Source organism: Staurois parvus, unplaced genomic scaffold (assembly GCF_062004578.1).
Source record: "Staurois parvus isolate SC_StPar_1 unplaced genomic scaffold, SC_StPar_1.0 ptg001231l, whole genome shotgun sequence".
Lineage (NCBI taxonomy): Eukaryota > Metazoa > Chordata > Amphibia > Anura > Ranidae > Staurois > Staurois parvus.
In genome coordinates, this window is record NW_028319027.1 from 102,065 (window position 1) to 121,328 (window position 19,264).

The window sequence follows — 19,264 nt, forward strand, 5'->3', positions numbered from 1 at the left end:
TATTGATGGGAAACTCACCAAGGACACATTATCGGCCAATAGTATGTCAATGCATCATTATCTTTATTATTTGTCAAATACTTGAATGCATTTTGTGTTGTAATTTCCTACATTTTTATACTCCCCTCAGGTTTGATGGGATTTTTATGAGGTTTCAAAAGAACCACTAAAGTTGATTTGTTCACAGAAGGAGATTCCCAAGGTCATAGGCTTCTTTAAACACATGTAGGCTGGTGTAGGGCAGTCTCCGTATTTTCAGCAGCTGCCACACAGAGAGGAGGGAGGATAAGTGGAACTCTTTTTTCTTCTCAGGCCTCCTAATAAGTCATCGGGGGAGCAGCTTCCCGACTGGATGCTGCTATATTGGATGACCTTGGCGGCCATCTTTGGTAAGTACAGTGCTAATAAATAGCACTGTCCCACTGCTCCCACATAAATCTGTTCTGCCTCTTGGGTGCCTTTTGCCACCACACTGCTTTCCAGCCACCTCCTTCGTCGGATGCTGCTGTGCATCGTAAGCCTCCTACGAGTCTTCTATAGTACTGTGTCTCTGCTATACAAGTCCTGCTAGAGGTACTGCTGTACTGGACTCTCCAGCGATATCAAGGCCCTGTGGCCTCCTTGTTGGAACTTGGTGTTAATACATTGTGCAGCATACCTCGGCCTCCATGTGCATTTACTCCATTTTGAGTACCAACAATCTGTATCCTCTTACAACTTGGCATAGTGAGAGCTGTGAGAATGTGGAATAGACTCCCTCCAGAGTTGGTTGTGGCCAGCTAAGTGGATTGCTGTAGGAAAGTCCTGGATTCTTTCTTGGATACACAGAATATAACTGGATAGAACATTTATAGGGAAAGTTGATCCAGGGAATATCCGATTGCCTCTCGGGGGGTCAGGAAGGAATTTTTTTCCCCTGCAGGAGCAGATTGGTTCGTGCTTTGCTGGGGTTTTTTTTGCCTTCCTCTGGATCAACTGTGGGTGGAGGATTATAACTTTTTTTTTTCTATGGTTGAACTGGATGAACTTTTGTCTTTTTTCAGCCAGACTAACTATGTAACTATGTAAAGATATGCTGAGGACAGCATCCGTGTCAGGGCAGGAGCCGAGGAACGGACAGGCAGGCCTAACAATGTAACGCACTGGCTGACGACAACTACCACCCACAGACCGAAGTCCCTCAGGGCGCGGAGTCTAAGTCCCAGGCTGCCCTTCACCAGGGCCCCTGATGGTGGGGATGGACTTGACGCAGCCAGGAACCAGGTCGCGGCCCCCGAGACACCCCAGCTGCGGTAATGGCCGCCGCCAATGGCATGTAGCTGGTGGAAGAGACAAAAGAGTAGTCAGACAGGCCGGGGGCAACAACAACAGGACAAAACAGTACAGGACAGCAGACGAGAATCACAGGTCACGAGCCGGGTTCAGCAACAGAGGGTCAGATCAAAGGAGAATACAAAGAATAGTCAAGTCACAAGCCGAATCAGATACCAGGAGAGTCACGAGAGTCAGAACAGAGTAATAGCAACACAAAGACACAAGACACAAGTGCAAAGAGCATGTGCGGGCCACAGGCTTATATGTCATCAGCCACGCCCCTCTGGGGGATGGACTTCAGAGACCTGAAGGCATAAAAGGATTCCCACCATGCACAGCAGAATCCAAGATGGACGCCAGCACATGGAGTAACATAACCTCAGGGAAAAGGTAGGACCTTGACAATCCGTCAAAAGGGTGGGGAGTGTAGGCAGGTGTAGTTCAGCCTCCCTGCACAGGTGGCGCTGCATACAGAGAGGAGGGTGGATAAGAGGAACTCTTTTTCCTCTGAGGCCTGGACAGTTCTGTGCTGGATGACCTCAGAGGTCATCTTTATTGAGGGCAGTGCTAATAAATAGCACGGTTCCACTTCAGATGGTGCCCATTTGCGAAGTGGCTAGGTCAGGGACAGGAACCCGCTTGTTAGTGACAGTGTATCTAGCCAAGGGAAAGGTTCCTTTGGAGGAAGGACAGAGTAGGGACTGTACGTTTGGGGCGACTGCTAGAATCTCTTCAGCCTCTCTGCCTTTTGCTGCCTCCCCACCTTCCAGCCACCTCCTTTGCTGGATGATGCCAGGCATTGTAAACCATCTAAGAGCTTCTATAGTGATGTGACTATACTTTACAAGTCCTGCTGTGAGGTACTGCTGTACTGGGCTCGGCTGTGATGTACAGGCCCTGTTGTCACCATTTTGGAACTTGGTGTTAATACATTGTGCGGCATACCTTGGCTGCTATGTGCATTCACTCCATTTTGGGTTCCAATAAACTGGCCCCTCTTACACAAAGCAAAAAGTTTCAGGAGAAGAATGCCCCCATAATTTTTATAGACTGCTAAAAGAAATTAAAGGAAGACTTTGTAATCCGAGTCTAGCATCACGTCAACGAAACTCCGGGGATATTGATCTGGTCAGGAAAGTCATAGAGGGGGTTGGTAATCTGTTTCAGCTGCTTTGGTGTTCATGAAATGAACAGGTGCACTAGATGGGCAACAGTGAGACAACCCCCCAAAACAGGAATGGTTTTACAGGTGGAGGCCACTGACATTTTTTCCCTACTCATCTTTTCTGTTTTTCACTCATTCTGCATTTGGCTCGGGTCAGTGTCACTACTGGTAGTATGAAGCCATACCTGGACCCTACAGAGGTTGCACAGGCAGTCCAACTCCTCCAGGATGGCACATCAATACATGCCATTGCCAGAAGGTTTTCTGTGTCTCCCAGCACAGTCTTAAGAGCATGGAGGAGATTCCAGGAGACAGGCAGATACTCTAGGAGAGCTGGACAGGGTGGTAGAAGGTCCTTAATCCATCAGCAGGACCGGTATCTGCTCCTTTGTGCAGGGAGGAACAAGATGAGCCCTGCCAGAGCCCTACAACATGACCTCCAGCAGACCACTGGTGTGAATGTCTCTGACCAAACAATCAGAAACAGACTTCATGAGGGTGGCCTGAGTGCCTGATATCCACTAGTGGGCCCTGTGCTCACTTCCCGGCACCAGAATTGGCAGGTCCACCACTGGCACCCTGTGCTTTTCATAGATGGGAGCAGGTTCACCCTGAGCACATGTGACAAGACATGAAAAGGTCTGGAGAAGCCATGGAGAACATTCTGCTGCCTGTAACATGGCTCAGCATGACCGATTTGGTGGGGGGTCAGTGATGGTCTGGGGAGGCACATCCATGGAGGGACACACAGACCTCTACAGGCTAGACAATGGCACCCTGACTGGCATTAGGTATGGGGATGAAATCCTTGGATTGTCCTATTGTCAGTTGGTCTTGGGTTCCTCCTGGTGCACAACAATGCCCGGCCTCATGTGGGGAGAGTATGCAGGAAGTTCCTGGAGGAGGAGGGAATTGATACCATTGAATGGTCCCCACGCTCCCCTGACCTAAATCCAATAGAACACCTCTAGGATGTCATGTTTTGGTCCATCCGACGCTGCCAGGTTCCACCTCAGACTGTCCAGGAGCTCAGTGATGCCCTGGTCCAGATCTGGGAGGAAATCCCCCAGGACACGATCTGTGGTCTCATTAGGAGCCTCCCCCGACATTGTCAGGCAGGCATACAAGCATGTGGGGGCCATACAAACTACTGGCTACCATTTTGAGTTGCTGCAATGGCATTTCAGTAAAATGGACTCGCCTGCTGCACCATTTTTTCACTTTGATTTTTGGGGTGTCTTTCAATTCAGTCCTCTGTAGGTCGTTTTCATTTCCATCAAACGATGGGGCGTCCTTACGTTCCTAACACATTACCCCATCCATGTCAGTATAGAGATACACCAGGCGATACCCTGATTTCACTAATGTATGCCAGAGGTGGTTGGGATTTGGTTATGGTGGCCAAGAGGTGCCCTGTGTTTCCCTCCTTTGGTGCATAAAGAACCTTGTATGTTCATCCCTCTACAAGGACATTTCCCCATGCTGCTCAAGCCCCCCTGTGTGCCTTCCCCCACACCACTGCAGTGCTGCTGGCTTCCCTCCTCTCCTTCCCACCAGCAGATGCAAGAATACAATAGGATCAATAGGATGGAGAGTGTGAGAAGGGTCAGTAAATATGTCACATTTACTAACCCCTTCCTTTCCTGAATGAACACAATGGTGATTGGTAGTGATGAACTTGTAGTCAGGTGGAGTGGTAGAGGTCCCCTTCAGGTGGAATCACTCCCTTTGGAGGGAGGAATGGAAGGTAGTCTCATTAGGTAGGTGGTTGTAGGGCAGGGAGTTGAGTTGGGCCTGGAAGCAGGGAATAGAAGGAGGACAGCAGAACGTGTCCTTCTTCCCCCCCTTAGCATGGAACAAGGGAAGTAGAAACTAGGGGCCTCTTAGGCCTGGACTACACCTGGGACAGGAAAGGACATAACTAGAGAGATCTAAAATCAACTAGATGGCTTGTGTTGGAATCTATTGCTCAGGCATGACGTGAAGAGCCATGAACCGATTTGACTGTAATTGTTGCGCTATGTTCAGTAAAGACGTTTCAACTATATTTAGGCCTTGGAGTGCATTCATTAGACTGCATCCTAGTGTGGGGAGAGAGTGAGAGTGCATTCTGCTGGTGTCTCCTGGCTGTAAGCCTGGAGAAGGTGCTCAGTGTCTGGAACCCCTGGGAGTGAGGGGGCAAGGTACACAACCAGGGGGGTGGATTAGGGGGTTGGCCTCTGTCCACCACCCACACATCGGGAGGGGCCATCAGGAAGGCTCCTGTATTGCCCAGGGGGTCAGAGTCGCATTAGGTGTAGGGTTACTACCTCATGCCTTTAAAATCGAACACATTATAATTACACAGGTTCTGAGACTAAATTATTGCAGATATGGCACTACGTGAGTTTAATTACCACCTGAATCAGCCACAGATCCTGTATAATTCATATGTGTTAGATTTTAAAGGGATGACGCTAATTGGGGGTCAGCTCGACCTATCGCTTGGGTCACACACAAGGCAGCCCACCACCTGCAAACAGGTTGATCCAGCAGATCAGGGATTTTTTTAGACAATTTTTAGAGTTTTTTAGAGGAGTCTTGTCCTGGGCACTGTGGCTTTCATATATATTTGCAAATATGTGCAACAAAACCCTCTGTTTTACCCTGAATTCTTGGACAGGGTGAATGTGGCTTGTTTGCAGGATAGCTGATGTTTTTTTTCTGGAGAAGGCCTCATGGCTGACTTCAAGGATTTTTGAACAATGTCAGGATAAATCTATCCAAAGGACAGGATGTGCTCCCTCCCAACTTCTTAACCCTTATCCCTTTGTTTGGACAGACATTGTTCAACCTAGATTGCAACTGATAAGAAAAAAGGATCGCAGGAGGGAACCAGTGACTAGACCCCACTGCAGTTCACCTTTTCCAGGACGTCTAGGAGGGATCCATTCACCACCCGGAGTCACAGAGGAGAGGATCCTGCTCCAGGCTGTACCCTCAAAGGAACTCCTGCTCCTGGTTCATTTGATCTTTGCGCATTAAGATTGCGCTTCCGGTGAGTGGGCAATCTTTCTATATTCACCTTGATCGCACGCCACTGGATATCAAGATCTATATATACACGGGAAGATATTTATATTGGTCCATCGTTCACCAGTGGGGTTAATCACTACCACCTGATTTGCTATTCTGGACAATATATTGTTTATTGAATTTGAATCTTAATTATGAATGGTTCATTATTTCTACATCATATTGGTGATTATTTGTTTTGTGCTGCACTATGTTTATGATTGGTTCATCTGAGAAAGTTTGTGGTTACTTTTTTCGTGCATTGGCTGCTGCAGTAAGCGATCGCTTTACATTCTTGTTTTGACTATAGACAGAGATAGTAGGTAAGGGTACAATGATGGTAGACAGAGAGAGTAGGTAAGGGTACAATGACAGTAGACAGGAATAGTAGGTAAGGGTCCAATGACAGTAGACAGGGATAGTAGGTAAGGGTACAATGATAGTAGACAGGGATAGTAGGTAAGGGTACAATGATAGTAGACAGGGATAGTAGGTAAGGGTCCAATGACAGTAGACAGGGAGAGTCAGTAAGGGTACAATGACAGTAGACAGGGATAGTAGGTAAGGGTACAATGATAGTAGACAGGGATAGTAGGTAAGGGTACAATGATAGTAGACAGGGATAGTAGGTAAGGGTACAATGATAGTAGACAGGGATAGTAGGTAAGGGTACAATGATAGTAGACAGGGATAGTAGGTAAGGGTACAATGATAGTAGACAGGGATAGTAGGTAAGGGTCCATTGACAGTAGACAGGGATAGTAGGTAAGGGTACAATGATAGTAGACAGAGATAGTCGGTAAGGGTCCAATGACAGTAGACAGGGATAGTAGGTAAGGGTCCAATGACAGTAGACAGGGATAGTAGGTAAGGGTCCAATGAAAGTAGACAGGGATAGTAGGTAAGGGTCCAATGACAGTAGACAGAAATAGTAGGTAAGGGTCCAATGAAAGTAGACAGGGATAGTAGGTAAGGGTCCAATGACAGTAGACAGGGATAGTAGGTAAGGGTACAATGATAGTAGACAGGGATAGTAGGTAAGGGTCCAATGACAGTAGACAGGGATAGTAGGTAAGGGTACAATGATAGTAGACAGAGATAGTCGGTAAGGGTCCAATGACAGTAGACAGGGATAGTAGGTAAGGGTCCAATGACAGTAGACAGGGATAGTAGGTAAGGGTCCAATGACAGTAGACAGGGATAGTAGGTAAGGGTCCAATGAAAGTAGACAGGGATAGTAGGTAAGGGTCCAATGACAGTAGACAGAGAGAGTAGGTAAGGGTCCAATGACAGTAGACAGAGATAGTAGGTAAGGGTCCAATGACATTAGACAGGGATAGTAGGTAAGGGTCCAATGAAAGTAGACAGGGATAGTAGGTAAGGGTCCAATGACAGTAGACAGAGAGAGTAGGTAAGGGTCCAATGACAGTAGACAGGGATAGTAGGTAAGGGTCCAATGACAGTAGACAGGGATAGTAGGTAAGGGTACAATGATAGTAGACAGGGATAGTAGGTAAGGGTACAATGATAGTAGACAGGGATAGTAGGTAAGGGTACAATGATACTAGACAGGGATAGTAGGTAAGGGTACAATGATAGTAGACAGAGATAGTCGGTAAGGGTCCAATGACAGTAGACAGGGATAGTAGGTAAGGGTCCAATGACAGTAGACAGAGATAGTAGGTAAGGGTCCAATGACAGTAGACAGGGATAGTAGGTAAGGGTCCAATGATAGTAGACAGAGATAGTAGGTAAGGGTCCAATGACAGTAGACAGGGATAGTAGGTAAGGGTCCAATGATTGTAGACAGGGATAGTAGGTAAGGGTCCAATGACAGTAGACAGGGATAGTAGGTAAGGGTACAATGACAGTAGACAGGGATAGTAGGTAAGGGTACAATGATAGTAGACAGGGATAGTAGGTAAGGGTCCAATGACAGTAGACAGGGATAGTAGGTAAGGGTACAATGATAGTAGACAGAGATAGTCGGTAAGGGTCCAATGACAGTAGACAGGGATAGTAGGTAAGGGTCCAATGACAGTAGACAGGGATAGTAGGTAAGGGTCCAATGACAGTAGACAGGGATAGTAGGTAAGGGTCCAATGACAGTAGACAGGGAGAGTCGGTAAGGGTACAATGACAGTAGACAGGGAGAGTCGGTAAGGGTCCAATGACAGTAGACAGGGATAGTAGGTAAGGGTCCAATGAAAGTAGACAGGGATAGTAGGTAAGGGTCCAATGATACTAGACAGGGATAGTAGGTAAGGGTCCAATGAAAGTAGACAGGGATAGTAGGTAAGGGTCCAATGACAGTAGACAGAGAGAGTAGGTAAGGGTCCAATGACAGTAGACAGGGATAGTAGGTAAGGGTCCAATGAAAGTAGACAGGGATAGTAGGTAAGGGTCCAATGACAGTAGACAGGGATAGTAGGTAAGGGTCCAATGACAGTAGACAGGGATAGTAGGTAAGGGTCCAATGAAAGTAGACAGGGATAGTAGGTAAGGGTCCAATGACAGTAGACAGGGATAGTAGGTAAGGGTCCAATGACAGTAGACAGGGATAGTAGGTAAGGGTCCAATGATTGTAGACAGAGATAGTAGGTAAGGGTCCAATGACAGTAGACAGGGATAGTAGGTAAGGGTCCAATGAAAGTAGACAGGGATAGTAGGTAAGGGTCCAATGACAGTAGACAGAGAGAGTAGGTAAGGGTCCAATGACAGTAGACAGGGATAGTAGGTAAGGGTCCAATGAAAGTAGACAGGGATAGTAGGTAAGGGTCCAATGACAGTAGACAGGGATAGTAGGTAAGGGTCCAATGACAGTAGACAGGGATAGTCTGTAAGGGTCCAATGACAGTAGACAGGGATAGTCGGTAAGGGTCCAATGACAGTAGACAGAGATAGTAGGTAAGGGTCCAATGACAGTAGACAGGGATAGTAGGTAAGGGTCCAATGATAGTAGTTAGGGATAGTAGGTAAGGGTACAATGACAGTAGACAGAGATAGTAGGTAAGGGTCCAATGATAGTAGTTAGGGATAGTAGGTAAGGGTACAATGACAGTAGACAGAGATAGTAGGTAAGGGTCCAATGATAGTAGTTAGGGATAGTAGGTAAGGGTACAATGATAGTAGACAGGGATAGTAGGTAAGGGTCCAATGACAGTAGACGGAGATAGTAGGTAAGGGTTCAATGATAGTAGACAGGGATAGTCGGTAAGGGTCCAATGACAGTAGACAGGGATAGTAGGTAAGGGTTTAATGACAGTAGACAGGGATAGTAGGTAAGGGTACAATGACAGTAGACAGGGATAGTAGGTAAGGGTCCAATGACAGTAGACAGGGATAGTAGGTAAGGGTTTAATGACAGTAGACAGGGATAGTAGGTAAGGGTACAATGATAGTAGACAGAGATAGTAGGTAAGGGTCCAATGACAGTAGACAGGGATAGTAGGTAAGTGTCCAATGACTGTAGACAGAGAGAGTAGGTAAGGGTACAATGACAGTAGACAGGGATAGTAGGTAAGGGTCCAATGACAGTAGACAGGGATAGTAGGTAAGGGTACAATGATAGTAGACAGAGATAGTAGGTAAGGGTCCAATGACAGTAGACAGAGATAGTATGTAAGGGTCCAATGACAGTAGACAGAGATAGTAGGTAAGGGTACAATGACAGTAGACAGGGATAGTAGGTAAGGGTACAATGACAGTAGACAGGGATAGTAGGTAAGGGTCCAATGATAGTAGACAGGGATAGTAGGTAAGGGTACAATGACAGTAGACAGGGATAGTAGGTAAGGGTACAATGATAGTAGACAGAGATAGTAGGTAAGGGTCCAATGACAGTAGACAGGGATAGTAGGTAAGGGTCCAATGACAGTAGATATAGATAGTAGGTAAGGGTCCAATGATAGTAGACAGGGATAGTAGGTAAGGGTCCAATGATAGTAGATATAGATAGTAGGTAAGGGTACAATGATAGTAGACAGGGATAGTAGGTAAGGGTCCAATGATAGTAGACGGATATAGTCGGTAAGGGTCCAATGACAGTGTCCATAAATGAATGTAGAATGCAGAGCCCAGATTCGTCCTCCCTCTCTCCTCCCCCCTCCCTTCCATAAAAAGGAAGTTCTTGCAGCCAGCACTCATATCTCACCTGTCCTACCTGCTTCTGCTGCAACATTCCTCACAACGCTCACCTGTACTTGCAGGACACGCGTCTCCCAAGTGTTCCCTGGATAGGGAGGGATTGATCACAATAGGTACAGCGGCATTGAGAAGAACTAACCCTGGAGGGGCTTCTAGAAGACCACAACACCTTCTGCCGTCTCTTTGAATCTAGACCTTCTGAAAGGTAAATTTACATTTAGGATTCGTTGTGTGTAAATGACTGCAGTCTGTCTGGTGTGGAGCTTCATGTCACCTTTTTGTTTTACATACAGTCATGGCCGAAATTGTTGGCACCCTTGATATTTCTCCAGGAAATCATGTATTTCTCACGAAACGTATTGCATTAACACATGTTTTGCTATACACATGTTTATTCCCTTTGTGTGTATTGGGACAAAACAAAAAAAGGGAGGAAAGAAAGCAAATTCGACATAATGTCACACAAACCTCCAAAAATGGGCTGGACAAAAGTATTGGCACCCTTTCACAACTGCGGATAAATAAGAATGTTACAAGCATGTGATGCTCCTGTAAACTCACCTGGGGCAAGTAACAGGTGTGGGCAATATAGAAATCACACCTGAAAGCAGATAAAAAGGAGAGACGTTCACTTAACCTTTGCATTGTGTGTCTGTCTGTGCCACACTAAGCATGGACAACAGAAAGAGGAGACGAGAACTGTCTGAGGACCTGAGAACCAAAATTGTGGCAAAATATCAACAATCTCAAGGTTACAAGTCCATCTCCAGAGAACTAGATTTGCCTTTGTCCACAGTGCGCAACATTATCAAGAAGTTTGCAACCCATGGCACTGTAGCTAATCTCCCTGGTCGTGGACGGATGAGGAAAATTGATGAAAGATTGCAACGCAGAATAGTCCGGATGGTGGATAAGCAGCCCCAAACATGTTCCAAAGACATTCAAGCTGTCCTGCAGGCTCAGGGAGCATCAGTGTCAGCGCGAACTATCCGTCGACATTTAAATGAAATGAAACGCTATGGCAGGAGACCCAGGAGGACCCCACTGCTGACACAGAGACATAAAAAAGCAAGACTACAGTTTGCCAAAATGTACTTGAGTAAGCCAAAAGCCTTCTGGGAAAACGTCTTGTGGACAGATGAGACCAAGATAGAGCTTTTCGGTAAAGCACATCATTCTACTGTTTACCGAAAATGGAATGAGGCCTACAAAGAACAAAACACAGTACCTACGGTAAAATATGGTGGAGGTTCAATGATGTTTTGGGGTTGTTTTGCTGCCTCTGGCACTGGGTGCCTTGACTGTGTGCAAGGCATCATGAAATCTGAGGATTACCAAAGGATTTTGGGTCGCACTGTAGGGCCCAGTGTCAGAAAGCTGGGTTTGCGTCCAAGATCCTGGGTCTTCCAGCAGGACAATGACCCCAAACATACGTCAAAAAGCACTCAGAAATGGATGGCAAAGAAGCGCTGGAGAGTTCTGAAGTGGCCAGCAATGAGCCCAGATCTAAATCCCATTGAACACCTGTGGAGAGATCTTAAAATTGCTGTTGGGAAAAGGTGTCCTTCCAATAAGAGAGACCTGGAGCTGTTTGCAAAGGAAGAGTGGTCCAAAATTCCGGGTGAGAGGTGTCAGAAGCTTATTGATGGTTATAGGAAGCGACTGATTTCAGTTATGTTTTCCAAAGGGTGTGCAACCAAATATTAAGTTAAGGGTGCCAATACTTTTGTCCAGCCCATTTTTGGGGTTTTGTGTGACATTATGTCATATTTGCTTTTCTGCCTCTGTTTTATATTTGTTCCAATACATACAAAGGGAATAAACATGTGTATAGCAAAACATGTGTTAATGCAATACCTTTTTTGTGTGAAATACTTGATTTTCAGGAAAAATATCAAGGGTGCCAACAATTTCGGCCATGACTGTATTTTACAATACTTTTAACTACGTGGTTTTTGCTTAACTGGCACCTTATTCACCCTCGGAGAATTGCAGCAGAAGATTCCACAGTATATAAATATGCTCTTTCCACCGCTAGCCCAATGTCTAAATCTCAGCTTACTTCCTCATAAAGAGTAAGATTGGCTTCCTCATTTTCATCTCTCATGAATCGGAGCCGTCTGCCATTAGTCTAGCACAGGGGTGGGCAACTGTGGCCCTCCAGCTGTTGGTGAACTACAAATCCCATCATGCCTCTGCCTTTGGGAGTCATGCTTGTAACTGTCAGTTTTGCAATGCCTCATGGGACTTGTAGTTCTACAACAGCTGAAGTGCCACAGTTGTCCACCTCTGGTCTAGCGTATTCTAGTGACCGTGCTCTCCTTCCATTCCCTCCATTATCTCCTCTATAACAGAAGTTACACTTATGGAGCTGTAGGCAGGGGATGTATTTACCACAAGGCAAACAAGGCATTTGCCTAGGGTGGGATTTTTCAGGAGGGGCAGCACTGCCCCTTGGAAGAAGGGACGGAAGACGGGACACACGCGGCATGGGGACCTGGTGGGTTCCGAGAGATGCTGTGGGTTTCATGTGGCGTATGCCCAGCCCGACTGTTGTTCCTGGGGATGTCTGAAGCTGTGAAGGCGAGTGTCTTTCGCCATGGGGGGATGTTAGCTGGTGTATGGGGGGCAGTGGTAGTGGAAGGCTTGGGTGGAGGGCAGGGGTGTTCTTGGTCAATGTCAAGCTCTTTCTGTGGGGGGCGCCAATTTTTGTGTTGCCTAGGGCAGCACAAAGCCTAGATACACCACTGGCTGTAGGTATCAGGTGAAGAGTCTGAACTTCTTTAAAACACAGGCAGCGTAGACGGTAACATCCATTGGTACCAATGTAGTGGAAGTTGGGGAGCTCTAAGAACATCGACCCAGTATGGGGTGGGGGGGTGGACCCCAGAATGATAGATTAGTGAAAGGTCCATGAGGTGAATGTCATTCGGGTGAATCTTAAACGGAGGATATATGGGTGTACGGTCTTGTGGGAGAAGGCAGCCACAGCTTGTAGGGTCTCCTGTGCACAAAACAGAGAAGAGAGACATTGGCGCCAACCTAAGTGTAGAGGGTTCAAGGGCTCACATGTTTAATAGTGAAAATGCAGTCACAAGGGTAGAAGGTGAAAGCATATCATGGTACAGAGAAGACATGACTGTGTGTGTCAGGCAGCGCAAGACTCCTCCGTCCTGCTCGGGGCTCAGCTGTTGCTTTGACTCTGATAGAAAAGTGCAAAGTCTCCTGAGCTGCCAGTCCTTATCACTGCTGGACGCTGTCCCTGGTGAGAGACTGCAGCAGAAATCTTGGAGACCACCAGAGTCACCAGAGCATACGTCTGCAGTCACAGAGAACGTATACAGACACTGGGGACGACAGAGGTGTGCGGCCATTGCTGGAGCATGCGTGTAAGTGTATGTCGGCACCATTGGAGAGGACCGGTGGCTTTGTACCGAGGATCAACTCCCTGAAAAAGATCGTGTGAGGCTTTCTATGCTTTGTGACCCCTTGTGGATCGAATTTTGAAGGATGAGCGCACACGCTAGCCGGCGGAGGATTTTTACATATATGCTTGCAGCACGGGATGTGTCACGCACTGAAGATTCACTGTGTTTTTTTAAATTTTTTTTTAGGACCGTTTTTTTAAGTTTTATTTCATTAATATAAATATATATATATATATATATATATATATATATATATATATATATATATATATATATATATATATATATATATATATATACACACACACATATATATATATATATATATATATATATATATATATATATATATATTTTTTTTTTTGGGACTGGTTTTTAATTTTTATTTCATTTATGTTTATATACTGTATATACTTTTTTGGGACTGAGTCACTTTTTAGATTGAGTTGCTCATTGTTTTTTGGATATATATATATATATCATTTATTTTTGCCTATACAGTTGCAAGAAAAAGTATGTGAACCCCTTGGGATTCCGTGGAGTTTTGCATGAATTGGGCATAAAATGTGCTCTGAACGTCATCTAAGTCACAACAATAGAAGAACACAGTCTGCTGAACATAATACTACACAAACATTAGATGTTGCCATGGTTTAATTGCACATAACATGTAAACATTCACAGTGCAGGGAGGAAAAAGTATGTGAACCTTTGGACTTAATAACTGGTTGACCCTCCTTTGGCAGCAATAACCTCAACCAAACGTTTCCTGTAGTTGCAGATCAGACCTGCACAACGATCTGGAGTCATTTTGGACCACTCCACTTCACAAAACTGTTTCAGTGTAGCAATATTCTTGGGATGTCTGGTGTGAATCGCTCTCTTAAGGTCATGCCACAGCATTTCAATGGGGTTGAGGTCAGGACTCTGACCGGGCCACTCCAGAAGGCGTATTCTGTGCTGTTGCAGCCATTGTTTTGTTGAATTACTTGTATGCTTTGGGTCATTGTCCTGTTGCATCACCCATCCTCTGCGGAGCTTCAGTTGGCAGACAGATGGTCGTACGTTTTCCTGAAAAATGTCTTGATAAACTCTGGAATTCATTTTCCCATCAATGACAACAATCCGTCCAGGCCCTGAGGCAGCAAAGCAGCCCCAAACCATGATGCTCCCTCCGCCATGTTTCACAGTGGGGATGAGGTTTTGATGTTGGTGTGCTGGGCCTTTTTTTCTCCACACATAGTGTTGTGTGTTCTTCCCAAACAACTCAATCTTGGTTTCATCTGTCCACAGTATATTCTGCCAGTAGTGCTGTGGAACATCCAGGTGCTCTTTTGCAAACTTCAAACGTGCTGCAATCTTCTTTTTGGACAGCAATGGCTTCCTCCGTGGTGTCCTCCCATGTACTCCATTCTTGTTTAATGTTTTCCTTATTGTAGATGTGTCAACAAAAATGTTAGCATGTGCCAGAGATTTCTGTAGGTCTTTAGCTGACACTCTGGGATTCTTCTTTACCTCATGCAGCATTCTGCGCTGTGCTCTTGCAGTCATTTTTACAGGACGACCACGCCTAGGGAGAGTAGCAACAGTGCTAAACTTTCTCCATTTGTAGACAGTCTGTCTTACCGTGGACACAGGAACATCAAGGCTCAAGGAGATACTTTTGTAATCCTTTCCAGCTTCATGCAAGTCAACAATTTTTGACCGTAGGTCTTCTGAGAGCTCTTTTCTGCGAGGCATGGTTCACATCAGACAGTGCTTCTTGAAACCAGTAAACCCAAAACAGGTGTCAGCAACACATCCAATATCATCCCACTGATTGGAGTCAAGGTCGGCTCACTCCTGGCTCCAATTAGCTCTGGGAGAAGTCATTAAGCTAGGGCCTCACATACTTTTTCCTCCCTGCACTGTGAATGTTTACATGTTATGTGCAATTAAACCATGGCAACATCTAATGTTTGTGTAGTATTATGTTCAGCAGACTGTGTTCTTCTATTGTTGTGACTTAGATGACGTTCAGAGCACATTTTATGCCCAATTCATGCAAAACTCCACGGAATCCCAAGGGGTTCACATACTTTTTCTTGCAACTGTACATCAGTGTTTGAATGATTCCCTTGTGTCACTAGCACTTTATAGCCGTTTGTTGCGGCCAGCACTGGCGCTTGATTTTTTTTCGCACTAATCATTTGTATTTATATGGTATGTTCACATTTGGATGAGGGACGCACTTATGCGTAGTCTATGCTGTTCATTTTTTTTCACTTATTATTCTTTAAAGTTCATTATTGTAAAACACTTCATATCTGTATTAGAGCTCTTCAAATTTAAAATGGTCCAAGTGGGTTCCAACAAGAGTTATTCACCATGGTACATACAGAGCACAGCCATGCAAAGCAGTGTGCTTACAGTGAAGCACACAGACACAGAACTTAGTAACACAGCACACAGTTAACCCTTTGATCGGCCCTCATGTTAACCCCTTCCTGCCCAGTGGCATTAGTACAGTGTTGGGGCTTTTTTTTTTAGCACTGATCACTGTATTGGTGTCACTGGGGATGTCAGTGACACCAAGTCAGTACCCACCAGTGTAAGAATGTCCGCCACATTCCCGCTATAAGTCGCTGATCGCCGCCATTACTAGTAAAACAAAAAAAAAAATCCCAGTATCTATACCACCATTTGTAGACGCGCTAACTTTCACGTAAACCAATCAATTTACACGTACTGGGAACTTTTTTTTTTTTAGCAAAGACACGGAGCGGGAGACATTTTGGCCGAAATTTATGATGAAATTTGATACTTTAAATTTTTTTACTGGACATGTTTAATAGCAAAACGTCAAAAACATACATTTTTTCAAACAATTTTCCTCAAAATTGTTGGACTTTTTTTTATAGCGCACAAATAAAAAAAAAACCCACAGGCAATCAAATACCACCAAAAGAAAGCTCAATTTGTGGGGAAAAAAAGGCCGTAAATTTCATTTGGGAGCAGCGTTGTACGGCCGTGCAATTGTCAGTAACGCAGCGCCGTAACGCAAAAAATGGCCTGGTCAGGAAGTGGGGGGGGGATCCTCTGGAGGGCGAGGGGTTAATATATATCAAATGTCCACAAAAAGTGCTCTGTGCTCATAGAAGCAAAAACAGGCCTTAAACTTCCACAAAAGAAGTCCTTGGTGAAGGCTTTAGAGTTGGCGCCGATGACCAATCATTGCTTCTGGTATAGAGCTTCTTTCTATGGCCAATCAGGTTATCATGTTACCTACCTATTGAGTTGTCCTTGTGGGATTCAATACGTGGGACGTACCACACATGATAGTATTGCCTAGGGCACCACATGAACTAAATACACCACTGGCCTGGTGTTTGGCTGAGAATGGAGAGTGAGAGAAACACTGGCTGTAGCTGTTCTCTGTAACTGCTGCCATGCTGAACTGGTTAACAGCTATATCAGCCAGAGGAGGGAGCTGCTGAGCAGGAAGAGTTCAATAGACTGAGTTAGGCAGCACTGCACCATGGGAACTGTAGTCCACAAGAGAGAAACTCTACTGTAATCAAGAGCCTTTGAATTGCATTTCTCAGAGGGGGGTTGGCAGGAGGAGGGGAAAGAGCTGCATTTTTCCAGCTTCCTCTTGCCATAAGGGGGACTAGAAAGTCCACATCACTGTTCAGTGTGCACCATCACTGCTGTATATCGGTAGCCTGAGTGGGATAAAGAGCACTGAATCCAGTCTCCGACAGACAGAGTCACCTGGGTGCAGACTAATCACTGTGTGTGACCGGACGGTGAGCTGCAGTATTGCTGGGACTGGTGAGCTGCTGCTGTGAGGATTTACTATCTGCCGCAAGAGGGACTGAGCCCTTTAGGAACTGACCATACAGCCATCTAGTAGCCTTACTGCTGCCTGCAGGCTCGACTGGGACTATTTTTGTGTGCACCAACGGTACAACTGGGCCCCAAGGCTAGCTGGCTGAATAGGTAGGACTACAGAATTTCTCTTTACAGCTGCTACACAGAGACCTTCCCCTATTGCTTCTGATAAGAGGCACTGCTCAGGGGACACTTCTCCATATCCTAGACATTCTCCCAGAGTGCACTCTTGATTAGCTACAGTATAATCATTCACTGTCATGGTGTAAGGTCAGGTTCAGAGACCAGTTGCTATAGCAGTGAAAGGCTTACCTGGAACCAGCAGGATAGGTACACCAGCGGATCCCCCTGGGAATGACGCAGGCTCACCTGAGGTGCAGGGTCTAAGTATTAACCGGTATTCACCAGAGCTCCTAATGGTGGAGATGGATTGGGCTGCGTGTTAATACCAGGTCGCAGATCTCAGGATCACCCCACCAGGGAATGAACAGACTGGGAACCAATAGCGGATCAACAGGTTAGGGATCAGACGAAAGCAGAGTCAGTCACAAGCCAAGGGTCGGTCACCAATGGTAGTAGATCAATCGTAGTACGTTAGGATGAGACGAAATCGTGGTCAGGAACAAGCCAAAGGTCAGTAGCGGAGGTGTAGACGGCAGCAGGAACAGTAGCGGGATATTGGCTGGAAAGGCACAATAATCTGGCAAGGAGGAAGTCCAAGGACATGGTTTATATAGGAAGTTCATGGGTGGAGCAAGGAGTTCAAGGTTCAAGAGCAAACAAGGCACAAGGCAGGATTATCCAATAGAAGATGCAGAGTGTTGTCCAGCATCCCAGGTAGCTCAGTGAGTAGAGTTACTGCCTGACACAGTAGAAGTCCCAGGTTCAAGTCCAGGCCCTGACATTCACATTGCAGTTAATACTTCTACGCACTGTGGGGTAATCCCAGTCTAGTGGTACAGAACATTATTTTAACCTCTTCACGCCGGCGCCTCCCAGCCCTTTAAGGGGTTTCAGACACTGGGAGGCGGGGTCGGGGTTTTAGGGTCATGTGACCGCCGTGATTCGCTGTCACAGCGGTCACAAAATCAGCGAAGGTCCCGATCGCAAGCGGATATTGGGACCTTTCCGTGAGACACCAACATATGGGCTGGGAGCGTGCAGGGTGCACGCTCTCAACACATGTGTTTTCAAATGGTACGCAAATATGCGGTCGCTCGGCATCAAGGTCCAGCTGCTGAGAGGCCTCATATTTGTGCACGGCCGGCTTCACGGGGTTAAGTTACCTTGGCATAGTGATTATGCTGTCTAGCAGACTGCGTCTGAACCCTAAACAAAAAGAGAAAATGCCATCATATGGGGTGTAAGCACCCATAGAAGGGGTCTCTCTGACCACCCTGTGTTGGGGTGTGTCTGAACCCTTCTTCTGTATGCTCATTTATGCTCAAACCATCCTTTACTCCTGGACCTGGTACTAATTCAGTCAAGCTAAAGGTATCCATACTGGTCTTCTCACAGTAACTTTCGGTCAATCAGGTGTGTCAGAGGGGCTGTTCTTGGAGTCGAAGGTGCAGAACAGAGAACCCAAGTGACCATGCAGCCCCTTTGGGAGTAGTGATACGCTTATATGATTCACAAACTTCCAAATATCAAGAGAACCATTGCAAATCAAACACCAGTTATTTCCAATTCTACTATTATCCTTCTCCACATCACCTGCACTCCAGATAAGCCAGTTTATACAATATACAGTACAACCTTTTCCAAACATTAATGGAGCCAACATAAATCAGGCACCAATTATTTCATTATTCTGCAGCACTGCACAATAAGCCCCTTGGTTCAACTAAGGGCCCCAATCCTTCTCTTGTTCACTTTCTATTACCCTTCCTGTGTCTGTGTATCTATAGATATCCCTTCTAGAGGAGTTCCAGGCACACAGGACCCCTTTATCGGGGTAGAGTGATATGTATTTCGTCTTCCTCTATCCCCCAACTTGAGATCCTTAGCTGCAAAGCTCAGGTCCTGACTTATAGCTGTGTAATGTAATGTAGCAATGTATTGCCTGGGCGCATGCTGGGCATCATGTCCCCCAAGTGCACTACCTACCACATGTTGGTGAAGTATTCGCTCTCTTAACCCATTTCTACCTGGGCTTAGTTTTGTCCCCTTGGACTCATTGGGTGGAATGTGCCTAGAATCCTCCTTTAGGTACCCCTTGGTTCTAACTAATATGTGAGGCCCCCGGTTTGGCCTAACCAGCCCCACCAGTAGTCCATCCCAT